The sequence below is a fragment of the Athalia rosae genome, chromosome 5 (assembly GCF_917208135.1).
Source record: "Athalia rosae chromosome 5, iyAthRosa1.1, whole genome shotgun sequence".
Taxonomy (NCBI): Eukaryota; Metazoa; Arthropoda; class Insecta; order Hymenoptera; family Athaliidae; genus Athalia; species Athalia rosae.
Window position 1 is genome coordinate 5,552,227 of NC_064030.1, and position 12,012 is coordinate 5,564,238.

At 46.6% G+C, this 12,012-nt stretch overlaps 1 protein-coding gene across 6 annotated transcripts in view; it reads right to left on the reverse strand.

Moving 5' to 3' along the window:
* Positions 1–12,012, reverse strand: part of LOC105684152 (teneurin-m) — a 374,554-nt gene that overhangs the window by 304,869 nt on the left and 57,673 nt on the right. The window contains exon 1 of one of the 6 annotated variants that reach the window (XM_048656239.1): positions 7,405–7,946. The exons of the other annotated variants lie outside the window; for them this stretch is intronic. The gene's annotated coding sequence lies outside the window, so the exon portion shown is untranslated. Of the gene's footprint in view, positions 1–7,404; positions 7,947–12,012 lie in introns of those variants that run through there. 6 annotated transcript variants of the gene reach the window in all.

Below are 12,012 nucleotides of genomic sequence, written 5' to 3' on the forward strand. Positions count from 1 at the left end.
GATCTACACGACTTCATTAAGTGAGTAAACATGTTCTGACCAGGCGATAAAGCCGCGGGACAAGCGCGTTAATGACTCCACAGAAATGTAAAATTCAAATTGTTGTGTCGTTGTGCCCGGCGTACACCGTCGAAAAGTGTGTGCGTTACGGACTCCCTGATTTACGCGTACCGTGTTGACCACAATATATACCCACGTCAACTGTACGCTTCCTCATTGTCGCCATACACACCGGTCAGAGTAATTTCATCGTCAAGTGTAACTCGACCGGCCCCCCGCATAAATTTTCACCACCGCTAATCAGCGCCCACTGATTTCGGCTCCGGTCGTTCGACGTCCATCCTCCGATATTCGGACGATATAATCTTCGCTGAAGAATATTTGATCACCGCACCGAAAGCTCGTCCGACGAATTTATTCACATTTATCACAAAATCACCGCATCTAAATTAACGCGCGATACGTTATGGTTATATCTTACTCGACGGACGTTAATCTGTCAACACCACGGCGTGTATTCCGTAATATATAATCGACGACCTATGCCCCCGCGTCGTTAATCAGCGTGCATCGGCTGCCCTCGATGACTCGTGCATCTCGTTCGAGTTTCACTAAAAAATTCACGTCTCTAATTATGGCGGAACGCGTAACGGTTAACGATGAGTAACCGAGTCGCACCGCAGTCCCAAGTTTCCGGTCTTACGGAACTTAACGAAAATTCAATCGCGAATGCATACATTCCTCGCGGCTACGCGATACGTGATTGTTTTCGCAAGTGAAAATGCAAACGAGTCGCTCACTCAGGGTGAGTGAGTCAACGGGTTTTTCCAGAAAAATGATTGCGTTTCACCGGAGAATCGAGTCCTGATCATTTTTCAAATCGACGCTCCGAACGACGGAAATAACGCGATGCGTTGTCCTCGTCGTTTGTTACGCACGAAAAATAGACGAGAGTAACTTCCAACCCCCGCGAGAAATTCCCTGTACTTTTTCTCGCTGTAACGGAAATCTATCCCCGTATACATAGCTGCACGGGTCTTGTTTCTTTCTCTTTAAAGCTGCGTCGTTCACCTTTGTTAAGTGTACCCGACTTCGTTCCTCCCACTTTCTTATTAAATCGATTCGGTAGCTCCTGCAGGTGCAGAATTATCCGTTAATTATTTCTACATATATATATATCTATACCCGTAAAGAGGAGTAAAGGCGGGCACGGGATGGTACGGGATACAGGTGAGGTTGATGAATTTTGAGGGGCGTGTGTAATTTGCATACCAAACACAATTATAATAATATATAGAAAGCGGAGAGCCATTTCTCTTCGACGCTTCGGATCAAAGAGTCGTGGCGAAATTCAGTTATCACAACAAGTGAGCGAGTGTTTCAAACATACCGACCAGACCGAGAACGTGAGAAGAAATTAGAAATAAAAAAAAACAAAAAAAAAAAACGTATAACGCGATTGTTCGTCAAACAACTCTCCTAATGCACCATAATTTTTCCACCCCTACGCCGCCCGCTGCATATAATACAGACCACTCGAGATAAGGGCTTTGGAGTCACGACGAGAGCCTAGCTTCACATAGTAAGTATTATAAATGCATATCCTTATTTCACGATCTCGGTACACGCGCGTAAAAGAGAATCGTGCTTTCTTCTCTCGGCTAACGTGAGATGAGTAAGGTACGCGAGGTTGTCCCTGGTTAATGTAATAGAAGGAGCGTAGCGGGTAAGTGTAAGGATAAAAGACTCTTGACGAAAAACAGAAGAAGAGAATAGAAAAAGCAGTCCTCGGGAATCGGAGATAGAATGCCGTCTTTCCCGACATATTGATAATACGTTATCTCTTACTCCCTCCCTCCCTCTACCGCCCCTCCTCCCCGCCCCCCCCATATTCTCCCTGTGCCCGTTCTCGCTCCAGACGGAACTCGACTCTCTATCTACTAAGAAACCATTTTGTCTTCTCTCTGCAGATCGAACCGATAAGAACCAGGGGACTTGTGCAAACTTTAGTTTCAATTCGCGTTCGTTGAAATACCTATAGCACCTATTATACGTCTGATGAAAAAATAACAAGAAGAAAAGGATAAAAAAAAAAAAAACAGGACCTACGGCTCCCTGGACTCGCGGATCTTAATTTCTGCTACTGTCGAGTAACGTCAAACAAATTCAGTGGAGGAGGAAGAGAGAAAAAAGCGGTGGACGAAAACAAAAAAAAAAGGATATTCTACGTGGTTAAAAATTATATAGTTGTAAAATTTACCGGTGTCGGGAGTAAAGTGGGCGAACGTTTTTACGGGAAAACTACCAACCGCGGGTTACGCTGTCTAATAAAAAAATTGAACGTAGCTCGCGCGAAAGTAAAACAACGAGATTGTCGCATGCCATGCGCGGCTTGAGCAATAAAAACATAGATCGCCAGGTCAACCGGTGCTTTTATCTTCTAGCATCTAGCAACTACTACCCCGCGAAACATAGGACAGTTGCATTGCGGCAACGCTACGGCAGCTCTGTGCTGCTTTTTAATTTATCCCTAGCGGATGGTTTCACCCGTTGGTTCCGCAGGATTGCGGACCAACCGAAGCTGCGCCGTGTCAAGATTTTTATATTTATACCTACGCCGCACGTACGCGGGCATTACCACGGACGTACGTAGGTCACACGCACACCGCGGTTATTTTGCATTTCGACTCGATTTTGGAAAAAAAAACAAAAAAAAGAAGTATTACAATTTTCACCGCTGGGTGTGTTCGCTCGTTAGCGGTAAAACTTGAACATTTTTTCGATCGACGAACGGCGGGTGTAGAACCTAATAGAAATTTGAAATAAAGGATTCCCCCATATGTTTGTCGCACGTCGTTCCATCCGCGTAATTTAAAATTTACGTGACATCCGGTAGCGTAAAACGGCCGGACAAACCGGCGATTCAGTATCGTCGTTCAAAGGATAACGGACATCGACGCGATTTCATTTCCATTCAAATGGCGAACTGGAAAAGGAATCGAGAATCGAACGAATCCGGCGGTCGACGACGCGTCTGATTCGTCGATAACGATCCCCGCAGAGCCGTTCGTCAAACTTCCAAACTAGACACGTTTCGACGCGGACCTTTCCCACCCATATACATAATTCAATAATTTATCCGACACTCACCATATTTACGAGCTGTATAAGGTTTACGACGGACCCCCGGTTTCACTCTGTGGTATAAGGACGCACGCGCCCGGTAAATCTATTAGGCAGTAAACACCGAAGGCAACGCAACGCAACGGAGTTGGCCCGGCATCTGTCGTCTTCGGAATAACCCGGCCATCAATAAGAAATTAAAAATAGTATTCGCCGTAAATCTGATCCCCCGATGTACGAACGAAAGCTAATTAATCACGCCGTGATTAGCCTGAGTGAATTCAACGACGATGGCAGCGCGCGCGCTACTCACGCAACTCCGCCGCACCGCGGAACTCGACACCGTCGACCCGCGATCCACATCTACGGTCGTTGTATTTTTGTACGGGAATTCTTCGGGTTACTCACCCGAGATTCACTCGCCCGATCCCCCGTTGTCCGGTGTACACGTCGAATCAACGGGGAACAAACAACGCGCGTCCGATATAATATCGTGCTCGTTCCTCCCTTCCGCTTTCATGTTAGGTAACTCCGAGTTCGAAGGGAACCGGACTTTGAATGGAATTTAGGAAGACGTATTAACGACGGTGGATTGAAACTTCACCGAAGACAGCGATACCGCGCGTGGAAGTATTCCGTGCTATAGACGGCCGGAGGTACTCTCCGCGACTTCCTGCGGCCGCACCCGCTTCGGCGCGAGGCAGGGTAGGGCAGGGAGGGCCTGGCGTGTGAGCTGCCTCTATAAAACCACTGTCAGTCATCGTTAGTTAGTATCGCAGGGCCCGATATTACGCCCATTGTTGTCTCGTTAAATTAATTGTTTATTATATCAACCCAGCCCCGTCCTCCTATGGCATAATCCAAGCCACGGGCTTACTATAGTTTCCTTGGAAGATTCCTCCGGTCCCTCGCAGAATGTACACCAGAGATGAGAGACGAGAGCGACGAGAGAGAGAGAGGGAGAGAGAGGGAGGACGGGGGTGGAGGACTTAACGCGACGAGACGTTGGATTGATGTCGGATTATCCGTTGAAGGTCGGAGGATTAGCTCGGCGACAAACGTGGAAGTTTGCGTCGTAGTCGTCGTCGTCGTCGTCGTCGTTGTCCTCGTCTCTTTCTTTTCTTGTCGCGTCGGTCTCGTCCGTTCCAGGTTGAAGCCACGTCGTTGTTGAGCGTGAATCTTGCGGGGCTTTTCCTTTTATTTAACGCGCGGTAGGAGTAGACCCTATATCTGCTGTATAAACGCCAGCGCCAAGGTGTCAACGTTAACCGAGGGCGTGAGACCCATCCCGGCGGATGAAAAGCTTCTTTCGCTCCTTCTCCTTTATTCCCACCCTTACACACCTATTCCCGTTTATTCTCTTTTCTGATTTTATTCCAACGCCCCTCGATATTCGACTCGCCGTTCGTATCGTTCGACCATCGTTTTCTTATCCTCTTGACTTCGTGTGACTCTACGCGTCGCGGACCACCCCGTCGTAGATCGGAACGCATTTAACGCGGGCTTATCGGTAATGGATTGAAAGTGATTTTATGAATTAATGCCGGCAGAGCCAAAGAAGGGCATCCGAGTTATCGGAGCTATGCCGCAGTGACATGCCACTCGAAGCCCTGCATAAATATCACTGAATCGAGTCACTGTACATCATTTTGTGTAAATCACAGTAATTGGTGGGACCGAGACGTCCCGAATTCTTAAATATATCTTTGTACGCGCGTCTTTGAAGAAAGAAGCGAAGTTTAGGGGATTGATAAGGGGCAATATTGTTATCATTTCGGTTGTACGGAGAAACGAGAGAGGGAAGAAACGTGAAATCGTATTCGGTGAGAAGAAGTACAAGGCTGCAACGTGGAGATAGCTCGTTAAATTAAAAGCACTGGGAATCTTATATATTCGATGATTCATGGAATCATAAAACGTCACGACACCCGTCCTCTTATCCATTTAAATTTACATCGCGCAGCTGAGAGATTTTGGTACTTTTAGACACTGTTCCCTAAATGAAATTTATTACACTTCCTTCGTACAATCAACGTTGCTTGAGATCTCATTTGGACGACGTTCGATCGAATGCTTTTTCGAAAAAAATTTATCAACCTAACGTTACACCGGTAGATTCTCGGACAAGAAATCAAAAGTCAAGCTACCTCCATTTTTTCGCCGCAAAAAGCTAAAAGTTGGCGATCGATCATTTCCTATTTTTTTATCGTCATTAAATCTTCGGAACCCTTTCACGGTGAACCCCGAGCCTTTGATATAGATGCGGGTCATGTACATGTTGACGGTGTAAAATTTATCGTTTCAAGCCATAGAAGCAGACAAAATATAAATCGTCTGTAAGAATAAAATAAAAATTGTGTCGTCGAACCGAGATGACACCCTTGTTGGTTGTAAATTTAAAGAGGAACGGATTCGATGCCGTTTCTTTTTTCTTCCATTCGAAGGAAAAGCGTCAAGGATCAATGCGGGATCGTCGTCGTATAGTTTGCGGTAGCTGATGGGGGGGAGGGGGGGTGGCGTTCGAAGAAATAGTGCAATAATCATTGGCAGTGACGTGTTTCCACAACCATAAGTCTTACGGTAGATTGTAAAGTGATCCGATTCCGCGTCAGCCCGATACACGTCGATGAGATTGCGGGCAGCCGATAGGTAATCGACCCGTGGGTGCGCCGCGTTTCTCGCTCGCCAGTTACAAATATATTCAACCGTGCAATACATTTTACGTCCGTCCATCCTGCGCCCACCTATGATTTATATCGTCCTTCGGACGACGAGTTAATCGCCATTCAGAACAGGTAGCTCACTGTGGCTGGCATTGTTTCGCGGTGAAACACGTCTCTCCGGTGTCGTCGGCGACTCGGCTCGTCGCCGAGGATACCGTGATTTTCGTACGATGGAATCGCTTTATCACGCAATTAATATTAACGATGATTCCCTTCGCCACGTGCTAAGCAAATGAAAATAGTAAAAAGTCGCCGAGAAACCTCACGAGGTGTTCGGTTGGTCACGTCTTCCTGGTGCCACGTTTCCGTATGATTTCGACGAATACCGAGTAGCGGTTATTTCATCACGTTCGCCAGATTGCTGAAAAAACTGACGCTGTCGTATTTTTCGAATCAGCCTTTCTGATTAGAGTGGTATTTTTCTAAGTACATACAATTTATCTGGCGAATTCCAGCTGTGCGGAAGTTGAGCCATTTTTCCCCGGGTATTTCGAGAAGCTGGTTCAGTGCTCCGATGTAATCTTGCGAAATTACTTCCCATAATACAGACAACAGTTTGAGTCCTCATGCCGTCATAATGCGGTTTTTATTGTAGGTGGTTACGTAACGCTTTCGTTGTAACGAATATTTGTATGCAAGCCTGTCTTACCTGGTGTAACGTAGCGTCGCTTCTATTGCGTTTTCTATTTTGCGAAATTTCAAGTTTTTTCCTCTTTTTCCCAACCAGCTGCTGACGCAGTCGACGGCGTCTATGGAAAATTTTAATTTACCAAGTTGCTTTTCTCGTTCTATTATCTACAGGGAATCCGTCCCCCCGTATTCAAGCGGCAGTTGCAGAAGTGGAGTAGATTCATACGGTTCGAAGCTAGGCGAGAAGGCAAAAGATATCATATTTTTCACTATCTATAGCTGCACCACTCACTCGAGGGGATATTTTTTACTGCGAAAAGAAATAGAAATGAACGGCCGTAGAAGAAAGAAAAAAATCGCACCGGGTAGACAGACCGCTTGAGTATCTTTCGCGTCATACTATATATATACATATATATTTACCTGTCCTCGCGAAACGGACGGACTGCAAAAATAAAATTTTAACAACCCTTACGATTTTCAGAACACGACTCTCGAGTACGGATGATTCTCTTCAGCCTACGGAATCCCGAGAATAGTGGCGGCAGAAGAACTCGAAGATCTTTCGCCCAACTTCGAAATTACGTTATTTCTATGTTCGAATACTTTCATTGTGACGTTCATACCAGAAATTGGTCTACTCTAGGTGAACGGCGGAGACCAGTTTTGTTTGTTTACGAGGCGATTCGCGTGGCTATTTTGCGATGCGATTCTCTTCGACGAAGTGCTCGGGCACTGCAAGTTAAGTTGCGCGAGTACCGGCAACTCTGCAGCATCCGGAAGGAACGGCTGCTGCCATGGGAGAATGATTGAAACAACAAGCTGGGTGCTGGGGATACGCATTCTTCGACCCGGGGCGATTACGCTACGCCATATCGGGGAAACTGGAGCTTCATCCCGTTGTCAGGGCTCGGCATTTTAAACTCACCGTTTGCCTGCTCTTCGGTACCAACTCGGCGTCGTGGCGTTGAACTCCGCAGAAGTCGCGTCTCAACGGTTCGGATTGTCACGTCGATTTCCGAGGTGAGTCAAATCACGGCCCCCTTCCTTCCCAAGGGTGAACTCGGGAAGTCACGTCAGATTCACTAGCTCACTTGATCACGTGTCGGAGAATCGATGCAAGGACCGAAAACGAGTGAAAGAAAACAGAGTCCGCTCACTTATTATCCACGGAAGCGCCGAACCGCGTCAAGGTCAAATCAAGAATCCTTTGGCAACGGAGTTAACACTGATCCCCGAGGTATGTGCACCAATTCCGAAGTTCTCAGCACCAAAAGTTTCTCACTTAAGAATTCCGAGATGATCCTCAAGTTTCAAGGTCACCGGCAAAATCACGCGTCACGCCTGTCAAACTTTTAACTTTTCATAACTCTGGAAGGGATTTTTTTTTTTCTCGCTCAGAGCTGCTTCGAAGTACTCACGGAAATTCCATCTCGCTTCCCCTTTCCTTTTCTCGTCGTTTTTGCTTCGGGAAGCAATGTACTTTATTTGTTACAACATTCACGGGGTTGACTGTACGGGTATAGGTACCTATATGTAAGTAAAACAGGTCAAACACAGACCAGTAAATTTACCTCGTTAGGAGGCTCAGCAGCGATTCGAGAGGTGATAAAACGGGTAGAAAAAAGTCGCGTGTCGCATTTTCAGAAAAAACTAGCATAATTGATTCTCTGATAATACGCAACTCTCGGAGATCTTATCCCGTCAGTTATAGAAAGGCGCGAATCAAATTACACAGCGATTAGAAAATTCTGATAACTGACCGCAGCGGTTCGCTATTTTTTGATTTATGTGACGAAAAATAATCTGACTGTGTTCACGCAACGACAGGCAAAAGTCGAAACTCCGCAGTATCATCCCCGATCGTTGTTTCAAAGATATTTCAACCGAGTCAAGTACATGCCGAACTATCCCGTTTCTCTGTAACATCAGGTGCGGCGTATGTACGTCGTACATTGGAGAGAAACGTTGATGAGAAAGAAAGAAAAAGAGGAAAAAGAGTCCAGGAGTGAGCGGGGGAAGACCGAAAGAACTCAAGTGTCAGCTGTCAATATGGGGTTGCCGCGGAACGTGCTATACTCGTACTCAGCTCACCCAGTTACAGACATTCTTGAAACGCTAGCTGCAGGTCTAGCTTTTTCTCTCTACGAAGTCCGATAATAACAATTTTCGTTATTCCATTTCGGTAGCATAAAAAACATCCTCGAACAACTCGAAGCTCATATCAATAACCGCGGGTAGGAGAAGGAGGACTCGAGAGGCGGCAAAGTCATCTCGATTCATTCTCATCGAATTCGGTGATCGATGAAGAGTGTTGAAGAAAGGATGATGATGATGATAATAATGAAAATAATAATAAATGAAAATAACAAGTGGCAAGGAGAGGAAAGGTTTGTCGAAGATTAGGCATGTCACATAACGTGTCGGAACGGTACCGCAGGGTTGAGGTCGTAGAGCTTACGAAAATATCATCCCCATTCCCGTACAGCGGGAGGTAGATGAATTTCATAGAAGCTTCTCTTACACGTGTAACGTGGACGTATGCACTCCTGTTGAAATATACGGAGAATCTCCCCGTGGCATGTGTATACGTATGTATGTGTTGAAGAATAAGGGAGTATTTTTTCGTTTTATCGTTAGTTCGAGTATGAGAATCACGTGTCACCGCTGCTCATAATTTTATATTTTCATGACGCGAAAAGCCGTCGGTTAGTCTCACACCGCATACGTATACGTATATTTAGCGCAGGTAGTTAGATACAATGAAAATGGTTCGAATATCCTGGAGCAGGATGCGGTAGGACGTGTCGGTGGTGCGGATTCGAACCGCGAATAACAACTGCGGAATACTAGCTGAAGAAGTGCGGTTGGAAATGTGCGAAACCCGGAGTCCTCTGGACGCGACTGACGGTGCGACCCTACGGTCGGGGGCCAAATCCACCCTCGCAACTACGAAGAAACGACGCGCCGCGCCGCGCCGCCGCGCCGCCTTGGTACCATTCCTAGCGCCGATGCTTCCAAGATATACGGAGATACGTTTACCGTACCTCTGCAACCCCCGCGCACTCGCCATCCCGCGCGCGATTCCGGGATCCGAAATTTGGAGCGAGAGGGACGACGGACGAACGGGGGGGGACGAAGATGCGAGGGAAACGAGAGGGGAAAACGATCGGAGAAAGAGACAAGGAGAAACTCCAACACTAGGTAAGTGGAAATTGGTGTAGGCCGTAGTCGAGCGTAGTCGCCAAACGGAGATGCATTGCCTCCCGCGGTATCTACACGCGTGTGTTCGTTACCTCGACTGTACACACGAGGAAAAGAACATTCGAGGTAGTTTCCTCCCCGTTCAAGCTACGTCTTGCTCATCCTCGCCACCCCCGCGCATCCCCCCCCCCCCCCCCCCCTCCTCCCTTTCCACGCGTCGGAGGGGTTTCGTACACGGTCGGTATTATGGGAATGAGAACTGCGACTCGCCCAATAAAGACTGGGAAAACGGTGGATAGCTGCGAAGTGGGGTATAAGGGAATTAAGTTATACATTTTGGATAACACCTCCGAGACCCTGGAGGAGGAAGTGCTGCTTCTTCGGTGCATCTAATGCATACGATAACGGAAGTGTGCGAGGTGTGTGTACACGGAGTTATCAAGGCTGAATTTTCACGCTAAGATTTGCGGTTGCGCACGAAAATGTCCCGACTTATCCTCAAAGAGATTACTCCGCTGACTTTAAATTAAAAATTACTCCACATTATTCTTATTTCTCTGGTTTAGCTGGATGAATTCGCGGAGTGCGAAACTCACCCGGGGTATTTTTAACCTTTTTAATTTATACCCACTTCCGTACAACTGCGTTGCGTCGAGGGCAGATAAAGGAATAAAAATAAATAGGTACGTGTACATGAAATATGCATGTATAGACATTTAATAGATGTGTAAGGAAACCTCGCGGCGGTGTAGCCGAGAGAGAGCGAAGATTAAGTGATTTTTTTTTTCACAATTACCCCGAAACTTGATCTTTGACACTTACCTGAGCTGGCCCCCTTTTGATTTCGCGGTCTTCAATCAACGTCGCGTCGTAACGCGATTGCGGCATAGCTACGCTCCGTACAAGGGCCACGCACCACGCACCACGCACTCACGAATAATTAATAAATTATAGAGGGGGAGGTTTTGCGAGCCGCTTAGAATAGAGAACCGAACACCGCGAAGTAAATCGATTCCGAGCTGAAAGCTTCGGAGAAGGAAGGAAGCAAGGAAGGAAGGAAGGAAGGAAGAAAGGCTTACGTGAGTCCTCTATATTGATATCGGGGCAAGATTTGCCGCGATCTAGATGCTCGGCTAATACCGGAGAATATTAAAGCCTTGGGCTAGGTCAACTGCCAGCTGGCTTCCATGCACGAAGGCGTAATGAGGTGTAAACTCTGACCTGCATTTTGCGCGGAGAGAAAAATTTGATATGTTACCCAAGCCCCCAGCACCCATATCTCGCGCTATGCTATAACCGTACCCACGCGAGGGCTGCAAACCTCCAGGTATATCCGTTATAACCCACCCTATAGCACCGCTGATATTTTATATCCATAGTTCCAACCGTGGCTAAAAGTTATCGAAGTTGAGGTCAGCTCCGACTAACTATATAAATTGCACTGTTTCAATTTCACGTTTATCACCCGCACACTTAACGTCCCCTACCTCACAAATTCACCCCTCGTACCCCTCGCTCCGCTACACCAGCTGGTGAAATACGCGGACGAAGTTTTTAGAAATTATCTTTCGACTATTGACCATTGACCATATCAACTATTTGGATATTTCGACGTTTGAATTTCCTCCTCCCAGCCTCGTATATGTGGATAGATATTTTTTTTTCTCCGTCATTTCGTTTCATTTCCTAACTTGTTCTCGACGGGATTCCATCGTGCGGGGGGCCTTGGCGAAATCCTTACTCCCTGAACTACGGCGTTACAATTGGTTTCGGCTCGATCGTACGCCGAACGGAATTCTTGGCACACGAACAAACTTTTTAACGGCTCTTTATCCCTCCAAAAAGTGGAACGACGGTGCCCTTATGCTTAAACTCTTGTGAAAACGGATCCACAAGTTATGTACGCGGCGAGGCTTACCTTTATTGGAACGTAAAATCTCTAGACGTGCGTACTATATGTCGGGTGAGTTACGCCGCGAGAGCCGCGGCATCGATTCGGATCTCTCCGATATAAAAGGCGTCCTCCTATAAGTTACGCTCGAAATTCTTGAGTGGCAAAACTTTTATAACGCACAATTTGTCAACCGCATCGATTATCGAAGGGCGCGACTATCCGAAAATAATCGTACGCTTCGGGGGGGAATCGAAAACTAAAAATATGCGGCGAAGTGAAAATGAGAAAGAGGGGAGAATGAAAATAAAATCGGAACACGAATATATACCTATAAGGCGAACGAAATGCAGGGCGGAACCCGACGAAATATTTCTGTCGCTTCGCGCGATTCGCGCTTCGTACGTCTGAAGAGAAATAAGAAAAAAGTAACCGGCTGCG